Source organism: Macaca thibetana, chromosome 15, assembly GCF_024542745.1.
Source record: "Macaca thibetana thibetana isolate TM-01 chromosome 15, ASM2454274v1, whole genome shotgun sequence".
NCBI classification, from domain to species: Eukaryota; Metazoa; Chordata; class Mammalia; order Primates; family Cercopithecidae; genus Macaca; species Macaca thibetana.
The window spans coordinates 65,659,539-65,673,440 of record NC_065592.1 but is presented as its reverse complement, the minus strand read 5'-3'; the positions used below and the strand labels follow the sequence as shown (position 1 = coordinate 65,673,440).

Below are 13,902 nucleotides of genomic sequence, written 5' to 3'. Positions count from 1 at the left end.
TTACAAACTGATTTTTAAATGTGGGTTTATGTGGCTACATATTTTATTTCATTTCCTTTTACCGTAGTAATGTCTTAAGAATTTGGAAGATCAGCTTACTGACACCAGGAGGAAGTCTTAACAGAGTTACACGGTAAACAGGATTATGAATAGGATACAAAATGCAGTGTTAAACTCTTTGGGTACTATTTAATGTAATCAAATGGCCATTTAACTCCTATTCTTCTCTCACTGATAAATCACCCTCGAGTGACCTTTTAATCCCCAATCAGCACCTCCAGCAGCAGCTTTTTTTACTGTTTCAAAATTTCTAAGGACTTGAGACATAGACTATTTTTCAAAATTTAAGTAAAGTTATTTTTATAAAATGCTGTGTGGTCTCATTTAGATCTAATGTGTGAAAGTAGGTAGCAGAGGCCACAGTCATTGACGAGACCAAAGTTACTGAGCCATGACACGTAGTCAGCAGGAGCCTGATATTCTTAAGATGAAGAAAATATTAAAAGGAAAGAAAAGTATGAAGAATGACTGATAAGGAAAGCAAAAGGCAATTGCATCTGTAATTTGAAACGGATGGTTGATGGCTTGACTGCTGGGAACAGTGGGTCTTTATATCACAGTACATTAAATGACAATGGATTCACGTTAAAAGGGGCTATTTTATATTGCTTGGAATGCCTTTGCTTCCATCCTTATTAAGATCCTTCCCATTTATTAACCCCTCAAGAAATGCCTCATCCAGGATTCCCTCATCATTTCATCTGGAAAGATTTCCTTCCTCCAATTGCAGAAGAATCATATTTTATTTATTTATTTAGTTATGTATTTGAGATGGAGTCTGGCTCTGTGGCCCAGGCTGGAGTGCAGCGCTGCGATCTCGGCTCACTGCAAGCTCTGCCTCCCGGGTTCACGCCATTCTCTTGGCTCAGCCTCCCGAGTAGCTAAGACTACAGGCACCCACCACCATGCCCGGCCAATTATTTGTATTTTTAGTAGAGACGGGGTTTTACCATGTTAGCCAGGATGGTCTTGATCTCCTGAACTCGTGATCTGCCCACCTTGGCCTACCAAAGTGCTGGGATTACAGGCGTGAGCCACTGCGCCCGGCCCCGAATCATATTTTATTTAAACCCATCACAGGGCAGTTATCACATCCTACCCGGTAGCGTACCTATTTGCCTATGTGTTTTGAAGACAGAAGGACAACACTGTCTGCTGCATGTAATATGAGTTCAACTTTTGTATAAATAAATGAAATCAGCAATTATTGTGCCTTAAGCATTCTCATAAAAAACAAGAACACCAACACACACTGATATGTTTGAGTTCTTTCTATTAAAACTTAGACATTTCTGTGATTCTGGGTTATAGAGACTAGTAACTAGTTTCCTCCTTAAAAGGAAACAAAAGAGAGAGGTTAGGGACATCATTTTCTCATTAGAAAAATTTAGAGTTGTGCCTTATAGCTCGTTTTTGGTTCTCTCTGGTTAAACATTTTTCTAAATCTTTAAACAAAGATATTGAAGACAAACTTTATCCCATTCACAGAAAGCACAAATCCAAGAGGGTTAACTGTTATCACTGAGGACACAATCAAGACCCACAGCTTTGATAATCAGAGCCTGGAATGATGCACTGAGCCAGTAAGTTAGCTTCCAATAAGCAAAATTGTGTAACTCTACATTTCCCAAAACCAAGTGCATAGTATGGAAAAGAGGAGATCTGCTTTGGCAGCACTTTATTTTTTACAATAGTCTGTCTTCAGATGTTTGAAGGGGAGTGACTTGATGGTTCCAGGGTACGGAACCAGGAAGAATGTGTGAAAGCCTCAACTTAACTTTCAGAAAGGACTTTCCCTCAGTGTTGTCCAATAATGGCAAAAGCCGAGGTATAGACACAGAACAGCGTTCTTTGTTTCAGAGGATTGTGGATTAGGTACTTTCTGGGATCACTTTTAACTGTGCCCGATTGTCCCCTGCACACCTCTCCAACCTCTTCTTGCATGACTCTCCTCCTTGCCATTGATATGCTAGTAAAACTGGACTTCTTCCCATCCTTAAACTCACCATATTGCCAACCCCAGCTTCCAAGCCTTTGCAGGTTTTGTCCATACTATTCCACCTGCAATGAATGCCCTTCCCCACTGCCATCAACCACCCCATTTACCTGGCTAAATTCTATCCATCCTTCAGGCCTCAACCTCCCAAACCAGTTTTATCTGTTCACATAGAATCCTGAAATACACTTTGCCATATGTTGCATATCTATAAGCCTTTTGTCATTATTTGCAGCCATTAAAAAAAAAAAAAAAAAGGTCTGCTGTTTCTCCTGGTCTACAAACTCCTTGAAGATAATAACTATGACTGTTCTGTTCACCCAAGTTTCTCTAGTGGTGATCATTGAATCCTTCACAGAGAAGCTCAATAAATATCAGTTGAGTGACTGACTAAATGCAAATATCAAACCTATTTTTTAAAATGGTGAGAGAGAGAGAGAGAGAGTACATGCTCCTCCACATGTCTGAATGAATATGTCCTTCCTTTGGTGATGGTTCACAGGCTCACTATAGCGCAAGCCCAGAGTTTCAAATTCTCAAATAAACATTACCCCTGAGGGGCCCCTTGCTACAATGGAGCAAAATGTTGAGAAAAACAAAATGATGCATCTCCTTATGCATTTATCTAAAACATCTACATAAGGAGGGTCAGTAAAAAATGAAGACAGAATGATTTTCACATTGCCCTTGATTTCTCCATACCAAACAATTTCATAGTCTGTGAGCTCACGGATCTCTTTCAGGCTTTCGGTCTATAAAAATCAAGTGAGGGTCAGGGGCGGTGGCTCACGCCTGTAACCCTAGCACTTTGGGAGGCCAAGGGGGGCACATCACCTGAGGTCAGGGGTTCAAGAGCAGCCTGGCCAACATGGCAAAACCCTGTCTCTACTAAAAATACAAAAAAATTAGCCAGGCATGGTGGTGGCAGGCACCTATAGTCCCAGCCACTAGAGAGGCTGAGGCAGGAGAATGGCTTGAACCAGAGAGGAAGAGGTTGCAGTGAGCTGAGATCATGTCACTGCACTGCCGCATGGGCGTAGAGCAACACTCTGTCTCAAAAGGAAAAAAAAGGATCAAGTGAGAACTAGGCTGCTGATCAGAGTTAAAGGCCAGGGGAGTGGTGGGTTGAGATCTGTTCTGCCCAGACATTGGGATCTGGAGTGTAACTTTATTTCCTGTTTCTCTTTTCTTTTCACCTATAAATTAAGTCGCTTGCCATGTTTGTTTTATTTTCAGCCATTACACCTGTATTAGCCGTCTCCCAAAGAAGAAATATTTATTAAACACTTGAACATCATGCTCCATAAACAAACATCCAGCGAGGTAAATACCAATGCCCTCATTTTACCCCTGAGGAAACCGGCTGAGTAACTTGGCCAACATTACAGACCCAAAGAACATTGTAGCCTAGGATTAGAACCCAGGTGAAATTCTTTCAAAGGCCATTATTTTTTCCTACTGCACCTCTCCGATTTAACATTTGGGCTCTTGCATCAATATCACCTTCTGGTTTTAAAACAATAACAATGCTTATTGGGTAAAATGGAACCATCCTACCATGTGATAATAAAGAGGGACTTTCAGGTAAAACAGAATTAAAGTATTGCTGTTGTGTTGTTGCTCTGTTGTCTTTCTAAGGGGTAAGATCACTTTTATAAAAAAAAAAAAAAATCTGTACTATGAAAGAGATTTGATAGGAAACGCCTAACAAATTTTAAATATTTGGATGAATATTCAGCTGTGGTATCTATCCTTTCTGCAATTTTCCTAACTTCACTGTGGTTTGAGTTTGTCATTTACCAAATAAATCATTTTTGTGCTAACAAGAATTGTAGGCCTTAGAATGAAGGTACCATGGCAGTGGGTGTGAGCTAATGAGACAAAGTTGTGGCTTACTTATTTTAAGAGAAGAGTGCACGGAGCATCTGTAAGTACTAAGCAGCTGATAATGTTTGAGAGAAAGCAGGGAAGAGTTCCAGGGAAGCAGAACACCCAATAAAGGACTTGAGGCTCAGTCGTTCCTGGAGCGTTTATCTGTCCTCTGTTGCTAGGGAGCCAGATAAGAAAGTTTCAAGGATAAACTTGAGAGTGAAAAGTGACATGCAATCTTAGCAGCCTTTGGATGATGCACAAAAAGAGCATTTTGGGCATCACTTTTTAATACACATTTTCCCCACATATCATCACTTCCATAAATAGGCAGGTTTAAGGGAGAAAACAAAAACTATTTTTGACTTCTGTAAAAACTTACCCATGAGAGGCAACGAACATTTGTTTAGAAATATTCTTACTTAGCAAGATCCCTGTCCTCCAGTCAATAGTTTTCCACTCAAACATATTATCTTCAGACAGCTAGAGGCGATGTTGTCAGAAAAGCACATAAATCATAGCTATAATTTCTTATCTTGATGGCCAAGTTTTAGAGCCCTTTGAAATGGCACCCCAGTCACTGCAGTGAGAGAAGCTGCATTACAGACAAAATATAGTACAGACAGTATTTCATTAGGGAGTGGGTTTTCTTTTGTTTTTTGTTTCGCTCAGCCCCTCAAAGATGTCTGTTGAAGGCTCTCACCTGGTAGCACAAAAGCTGTTGAATCACTTGAATGAAAGGGTCAGGTTGCAAGCTGTGCATGTGTGGAAGCTGTCAAGCCCTCTTCAGACCACCCAGCTCTCCAAAGGAGTAGCGACATCAGATTCAGACAAGATAAGAGGCTGCCCTCGTATGTAACCTGGCCCAGGGAAACAGCCTTTCCAGGGAGTTACAGGATCCCATTGTAAGGAACGGCTACATGCCCTGAAAAGGTCACATTTGTCTAACTCAATATGCCTGCGGTCATGGTTCTTCGTGAGAGAAAGAAATATATCTGAAAATTTTTGAAGAAAAGCAATTAGCCAAATTAGGCCTATTCTCAAAGTAAATGCTGAAAAGCTCTCATATCCCGTATCTGTGTCTAGAAGACTGAGTCGTATCTATGAATGTCAGAATATCAGAGCTAGGAAGACACTGAAACTCATTTAATTCAATTCATTTTACTGATGAGGAAGCGAAGCTTTGAGGGATTAGATGGCTCTTCCAAGGCTGGTTAGTAACAGCTAAGATTTGAAACACTATGAAGACAAGCACCCTGTGCATGCCATTCCCAGTGGGCATTTTGAAATCCTTAGAAATTAGCACTGAGCCTGGCATGTAGCAGGTGCAGCTAAATAGTTGGAATGAGGAAAGAGAAGAAAGGAAGGGGGTCTGATGGCCATGTCCAGTTTTCTTTTTAATATCAATATTAAATGCTAGAAAATGCAAGGATGGGGATGGAAGCTGAGCTCTGACTTTCGTATATTTTAGCACCATAGAAGAATCACTTTCTGTTTCTTCTCATCCCTGTGGGATGCTCCAATCCAAAAATCATTTTCTAGGAACGAGGCTCCTGAACCATTCCATGAAATCCAGCTCAGTTTCCCCCAACTCAGCCTAGCCCAACTCCAGCAGCCCAGCAGCCCCAGGAGGCTGGGAAAGAATTAAGAACAGTCCTGGGTTTAAAGTTTCCAAAACAAACATTGCTTAGCCATGCGGGGGCAGATCAGGTCATACAGCCCAACATGTGAAAGCAGGGAACATGCTAGTCCGGTCCCTTCGCCCAACTCCTTTTTTTCCTCGTGGGAATGAAAAGGCAGAGATGAGAAGGGGAGCAAGAAAAAAAAAAAAGATGAGGTTGGTGGAAAACTGATTTAAAAGCCCTGGTTTGTCAGCCAAGCATGCAAAACCATGTTGTACATTAAGTTAGGCTCAACAATAGCTCAAACTCAGGTTTCTTATTTAGATATAAGGTTTAATATTAACCAAGTACATGACAAAAATTTCATGTCAAGGACAATGTAGAGCAGTGTTTACCCAAGTGTGACCCACCTGCTTCAGAATCACCTGGGAAGATTCCTGGCACCACTCCAGGTTTAAAATCCTTTGGGCCTGGGGACTGAGAACCTGCCTTTCACCACGCAAATGGGGGTTCTTACACATAGTAGGTTTTCAGAATGCCTGATGGAGAGAAATAGCAAAGTTTCCTAGAGCTGCGCTGAAGGCACCTTTATCTTTTTCTTTTTTTTTTTTTTTTTTTTTTTTTGAGACGGAGTCTCGCTCTGCCGCCCAGGCTGGAGTGCAGTGGCCGGATCTCAGCTCACTGCAAGCTCCGCCTCCCAGGTTCACGTCATTCTCCTGCCTCAGCCTCCCGAGTAGCTGGGACTACAAGCACCCGCCACCTCACCTGGCTAGTTTTTTGTATTTTTTAGTAGAGACGGGGTTTCACCGTGTTAGCCAGGATGGTCTCGATCTCCTGACCTCGTGATCCACCCGTCTCGGCCTCCCAAAGTGCTGGGATTACAGGCTTGAGCCACCACGCCCGGCCTGAAGGCACCTTTATCAAGTGTAAGCAGGGGGCTGAGGCACAGCTCTTCAAGCTTTACCTAGAGTCAGGAACAGCGGGTGTCAGTTTTCCAGAGCAGAAACCTGAAGAGCATTTGAATCACTAGCTCTGGTCTGTGAAGCAGCCCCACAGAGGTTAATCTCTCCAGCAAGATTCCCAGGCTATAAACACCAACTGGCTCCCAGAAATGGTCTTTTTAAGCTTTGTAATGCACACCAAGCAACAAGACTGGGTACAATAGTAATAACAAAAAAAAAATCAAAAATTAAAATTAAATACCTTAAAAACAATGAACTATTTCCGTAAGCCAGAAATTGTTTCCTGGATTTCAAAATAAAATGAAAAGAAACTCTTTACGAAAGCACCAAAGTCTCTGGACCAAATCTCAGTACTGAGCTGAGAGAGCCTAAAAATCAGTCCAAAACTTCAGAACAATGCCATTTCTTTGCCTCCCCAGCACTATCTCTCTTCCCCAAAATGAAATAGAAATCATGTTTTTGAAAATATGTCTCCAAATATAACTAAACTAAAGCAAAGGTATCCGAAATTATCTCATCCAAATTTCTCTGTTTGTACCGTGAGGATATTATCTGTTTCGTTCATTTTTGTGTCTTTTCCCTTTGACATTTCATTTAGCTGAGAAGAAACATTCTAATTTCAGAGGAAAAAATTACACAGTTAAAAAATGCTTATTTCATTGGCAAGTGCCAGAGCGGATGGACTGAGAAGAGAGTTAGAAATTTGTGTCACGTAATAAAAAGAATCCCGTTTTTGGCATTTGGTTTGCTAATACTGCAAGTTGCCACCTTCTGAGTTAACAGGAGAATTAAACTTTTGCAAGCCTACTCTTGCAGACGCCTTGCATTGTTACTTGGCATTAATGATATCACATAAACAATCTCTGGGGCATTCTACTAACAGAACATTCACAGTCACGATGAAAAAAAAACACATAAAACAGATACTTACAGGTAGTAGTTTTCCTTTCCAAGCCAAAAAAGCTAGAAACCCTTGAAACTGGCGGGCAGGATAAGAGTCACTGACCCAGCAATCTGGTTTAAAGGGCTTTGAGAGGAAGGGGGAGGAAAAAGAACCCCGGGAAGGAAGAGAGCTAAAATTCCAGTCTTTCAGGTCAGCTGTGTTTGAGATTTCTTTTTACTAAAAATCCATTAACCCACCTCACTAAAAATACAGAACTGAAGTTCACATACATACTCTGCTCTCTTTGCTGGTCTTCTCCAAGGTAGCTGCTGCAGCTTTGCAAACTTCCCAAGTGCCAAGCCTCAGGACTCCCCCTGAGAAGGGCATGATAAAGATGCCTTCAACTGTTTACAAGGAGCCCGACCTCCCTGGCGGACAGCCACCGCTCGCCCGCCCGTGCCTTCTGCTGGTTGGGTCCGCAGGGACAAAACTGAGCTTTTGTTAATGAGGTCGGTTGCCTCTTCCCAGCCTCTTCCCAGCTTCCTTTCTCACTACTAGTTTTGTACTAACTGCTCTGCCACTCGCCGAGCCGCAGCAGCCTCTCCCTCCTGCAGCACACAGGCGCACACACACTCAGACACAGGCACACACACATTCACAAATGGGCATGCACACAGTCACATACAGACACAACCACTCACAGAGGTACACACACAAGCACACATACACACACGATAGACACACAGTCACCACACACAGACACATACACAGGCAAATGCATTCACATGCATGCACACACAGTGACCCACCCCACACATGTGCACGCATTCTCACGCATGCTCCACACACACACACGGGGGCACACACATGCAGGCCGCATGTGTCCACACCCACCCATTTACATACTCACACAGACTCTTCCAAATTCCCATCTTGCAAGGTTTTTATCGAAATTTAGATGAGAAGCCCAGCATTCAGAAGGGACAGGACCCCTTTAACTTTTGTCATGGCATTTAAGAGAAAAGATGGGATGGAACTAGATCCTAAGGTGCTGTTTTTAAATACCACCTTACTTCTTCCGTTTGTAAGGCTTTTTGTGTGTCTGACTCTTTTTGAAAATTCATAAAGATCCCATTAATCTGATCCATTTGCATATAGTTCATGATCCCAATAATTCAGATATATCACAGGCCAAGAACTGTCCTCTCAACAGAGATTCACATAGTTAACTTGTCAGTATTCAGTGGTCTGTGAAAGTCTTGATCCTTAACAACTGTTTAATAAAATGCTTCCCTGTATTTTATTCCCACCAGGAAAAAAAAAAGATAATGGCCTACCATCTGGCCTAACTTTTAAATTAACCATAAAGAGAGAATTTGAAGTATTAACTCACTTTGGGGGAACTGTTTATATTAAGACATGTCTGGCTATCCTAAACCTTTGCCAAAAATATAGAACACTGTGAATCCAATTCAACCTAGATAGTGGTTTCCCCTAACAAGGTCACAACACCATATGCCTTTCTTTGGAAGCCATAAGGAAAAGAGACAGGAAAAAGGAAAAGAGAGAGTAAAATGATAAAGAAAATTACATGAGGGAGGAAGAAAGAAAAGAGAAAAATGTAAAGAAGAAAGAATGCAAAAGAAGGGAGAAAAAAATTATTTATTTTAAAAACATGCTTTGTGGTTACTTTAGCAATGAATGGTGCTTATACACTTACTCAAAGTCATCAGAGATTTCAAATCTTCAAGAATCTCTTGATTCATTTCGTTTGCTCTGAGAATAAGTAGGGGAAAGTTAAGAATCACTAAACTCTTTATAAGTAAACAGATATTTACTAAACACAGTTATTATTAAATAAATATAGTGACAATGTGTGAGTCATATATTAATCTTGAAAAGGCAAGAAATAAAGCCTTAATAATGACAGTTAAGAAACACAGCAAAACAGACAATTTTATTTTCAAACTGATTTTTAAAATTGCTCATGTTGTGAATATCTCACCTGCAAAGAAATGAAGATGGTTTTAGAAGCTGTTAGTTGAGACTCGGAATCCATTTGACAAAGGAATTGTATACTATGTATAAGTGGTTGCATCGACATGCTTCTTCTAACATCTGGGCTAAATAAGGTTTATGGATTAGTCTAGAAAGAGAGATAAATGTTTTTATATCACTTCTATGGGAAAAACAACTTCAGCATGCTAAGCAAAAAATAACAAGCTTAGATTGCAACATATCTCAAAAAGTCTACAGGAAACATAAACTTTGCAAAGTTAATTATATACATGAAGCTTGGCCTAACTGTGCTGAACATATTCTAAAATAGGCGGTTAGAGTTAGATTAGCAAAAATGTCCTGAAATCTGAAGTACCTGTTTATACAAACGTCATTCTTTCTATCTGCCACAAATGAATAAGGGCCTGGAAATAATACAATTATCAACTTCAATCAATAAAATACTCTTTGAAAAGGTTGAAATGCCAAGCTAGGGCATTTAAAAAGAACTAGTCAAAGAAACGACAAAGAATTCTTCCCCTAAAAGCATGTGCTGCTGAACTTAGTGCTGGCACAAAATCCATTTTTAAAGAAATCATTTTACTTCTAGCCTTAGTTGGAGTGATAATGAAAAATATCAAATGTGTGTTGGAGATTGGCATACCATTTTGGATTGTAAACATGAATGATTTTTGTTGAATTGCTACAGAATGTAGCGTTATCTGAAAAGTACAGCCAATACCTTCACCAAAAATTTATATAAAAAAATAGGAATGTGCCTATTAAATTTTGATCATGGCAGCAGGACAAGAGGTGTTATCTATTACACTGTAAAGATAGTTTTCCACTGAGTCTCTAAAACTGGATGGCCATGGGAAGCAATACTATGGCAAGAGAAGAGGATGAGTCCAGGAATAGAAAGGTGTTATACATACCACACTTGAAACAGATAAACATGAAAACAAATAAAGAAAAGCAATACAAACACCTCTGTGTACCAGAAAAGAGCAATTACACAGCCCAATGAGAGGGTTTGTAGGACCTCAGACTTGGGAGCTGACATTGTGATTAGAGGATATCAGGAGATAAAACCACCCCGAGCAGGACAGAAAAGCATCGTGCTCTGCTTGACATGAGAGGGCTACAGGTCAATTTGACTTTTAACATAAATCCTAAATAACTTATTTACAAATCAAATTCAGCTCTGCTTTTTAAAAGACAATATGACCAACAGTGAAGAATTTTTTTTTCAGGATTGCAAGGATGGTTCAAAATCAGAACATCTAGCAGTTTAATATATTAAAGAAGGAAAAAAGACATGACCATCTTAATAAGTGCAGAAAAGAGACATTCAGTAAAATTCAATACTCACTCATTAAAAAACCAAAAACTGAAAAATATTAGCCAACTAGGACTAGAAGGGAAGTTTCTAAATCCAATTAAAGACATCTGACTACAATCTCCACAATTCAACATCAGACAGGAGATCCTAACCAACACAATAAGTCAAGATAAAAATTGAGGCATAAAAATTTAAAAAGAAAAATTAAACCTTTCATTATTTGCAAAGATAAGTGTCTCTGTACAAATATACAAAAGAATTTACTGTTTGAACTATTCAAAGAGTTCAGCAAGTTTTTTGGACATAAGGTCAATATACAAAAATCAATGGCATTCATATATACCAGTAACAACTAATTACTGAAAATACTTTTTAAAAGACAGTTTTTATAATAGCAACAAAACTTTAATGAGCCTGATAATTCATTTAAATTAATTAAATGTAGGTAAAATTTCATGAAGAAAATAAAAAATTAATAAAGGGCATTAAAAAATCTAAATAAATGGGAAGATATATCTAACTGGATGAGAAGACTTAATAATGCAAAAATGTCATTTCTCCCCAAATTAAAATTTCAATGCAGTGTCAGTTGGAATGCCAATAAGGCATTTTATATATATATGTGTGTGTGTGTGTGTGTGTGTGTACACATATACACATTATGTACATATGTTATATATGTATATTATATAGTATTAAATATATAGATTATATGTATTTATATATTTCATATATATATAAAAAATGACAAGCTGATACTAAAATTTATCTAAAAGAGTAAAAACCAAGAATGGCCATGACAAATTGAAGAAGATACATTTAAGGATGAAGTTCCCTGTTAAATATTAATATTTTATAATATAAAGTTTTAATAATTAAGAAACTGGAATTTTCACAGTGATAGAAGAAAGGCAAAGAAACAGTCTAGAAAAGCTGGAAGCAGGTCACTCACATATAGCAACCTGGTGTATGACGAAGGTCAGAATAGAAGTCAGTGAAAAAATAATAGACAATCAATAACATGTTGACAGGACAATTGGTTATCCACATAGAAAACATAGCATTAGATCTTTACTTCATATCATATACCAAAAAACATTAGATCTTTACCTCATACTGTACATCAAAACAAATTGCAGTTGATTTGACTATCTTAATTTAATAACAAAGCCTTTAACTTTTGGAACAAAAAAATCAGGGAATATATTAATATCAAGGGAAATTTTCTTAAGTATGATACAGTAAGTAAAGGCTTTAAAGAAAAACTTACAATTAAAATTTCCCATAGAGCAAAAAATTAAAGTTTTAAAAAAAAACAGAAATTGGTAGAAGGTACTCACAATGAAAATAAATTACAAAAGCTTTATGTTTAAAATTTAAAGAAACCTTCAGAAACCTATACAAATCATTAAGAAAAAAATCTTAATATTCTCCTTTTATTAAAGGAAAAGACACACAAATGGCTAATAAATATATGAAAGCATCCAAAATTACACAAATAATCAGGCCAATGCAAATAGAGACTAAAAATGAGATTCTTTTAGATAAATAAAAAGTTTTAAATCTTACAATAAATTAAATCTGGTAAATTAAATAAATTAAATCTGGTAAAAGATGAGGGGGAAAAAAACTCTTACTTGCTACTGGAAGTTTTAAATAGTTACGAACACTTAGAAAGCAGTTTGACCATTTCCAGTAAAAGTAAATATTAATAAAACCTTAAATTAGGCATTTTAACTTTTAGAGTTATACTTAGATTCTCATATGTGTACAAAACATCTTATACCTGACATTCTTTGCCACTGTAATTGAAAAATATTGAAATAACCATAATCTAAGCCAAAAAGATGTTGAGTAAAGAAAGCAAATTGCAGCCAGGTGCAGGGGCTCACACCTGAAATCCCAGCACTTTGGGAGGCTGAGGCAGGTGGATCACTTGAGGTCATGAGTTTGAAACCAGACTGGCTAACATGGTGAAACCCCATCTCTACTAAAACTACAAACAAAAAAAAAATTAATTGTGCATGGTGGTGGGCACCTGTAATCCCAGTTACTTGGGAGGCTGAAGCAGGAGAATCACCTGAACCTGGGATGTAGAGGTTGCAGTGAGCCAAGATCGCACCACTGCACTCCAGCCTGGGTGACAGAGCAAGACTCTGACTCAAAAAAAAAAGAAAGAAAGAAAAAAGAAAATTGCAAAAAAAAGGAAATTGCAAAAATATAGGGACATGCTTTAATAAGGATTATGCTGAATCTGTAGATCACTTTGAGTAGTATGGACATTTTAACTATATTAAGTCTTCCAATCTATGAACATGGGCTGTGTTTCCAATTATTTGTTCCTTCTTTAATATTTTTATCAATGATTTGTAGTTTTTAGTGTACAGTGTACAAGACTTTCATCTTGATTATATTTATCACTAAGTAAAGAGGACTTCAGAAATTTCATGAAAAATGAACTTTCTGTGTGTGTTTTAAAAAACTTTACACGGATTTCAAAAATTCTTTGCACCAAAATAAACTTGTACTAACTTGTTATAATATGTCTGAACATCTAGCTTGAGGTACTAACAAGTATAAGACCTCAGTTTGAAAAGAACTGCTATCAGAGCAACATGAATTCTGCTAAAATTGAAATAAGAGCAAAGATCAAATTTATGAAGGAAGAATGGTGAAATCATTGGTGCTTTACGAAAAGTTTGTGGGGAAAATGCCCCCACAGAAATCAGCAGTTTGCAATGGATAACTCATTTTAAGAAGGGATGAGACAATGTTGAAGATGAAGCTCACAGGGGCAGACCATCCATACCAAAGTGTGAGAAAAAATTCATTTGGTTCATACCTTAATTGAAGAGAATCAGTGATTAATAGCACAAACAATGGTCAACACCATAGACACCTCAGTTGGTTCAGTTTGTACAGTTCTGACCAAAAAATTAAAGCTGAGCAAACTTCCCATTTGAGTGGTGCCAAAACAATTGTGCCATGATCAGCTGTAGACAAGAACAGAGTTTTCAATGGAAATTTTAAACAAGTAGGATCAAGATCCTGAAGGATTTCTTTAAATAAATACAACGGAAGATAAAACACTGCTTTACCAGTATGTCCCTGAAGACAAAGAACAATCAAAGCAATGGCTACCAAAAAGTGAAAGTTGTCTAGTCAAAGCA

General features: G+C 38.2%; 1 protein-coding gene across 1 annotated transcript in view; it reads right to left on the bottom strand.

Moving 5' to 3' along the window:
* Positions 1-10,931, bottom strand: part of FREM1 (FRAS1 related extracellular matrix 1) — a 171,935-nt gene extending 161,004 nt beyond the window's left edge. The window contains 2 exon segments of the mRNA XM_050759578.1: positions 9,113-9,168; positions 9,398-10,931. The gene's annotated coding sequence lies outside the window, so the exon portion shown is untranslated.
* Positions 10,932-13,902: the final 2,971 nt, after the last annotated feature.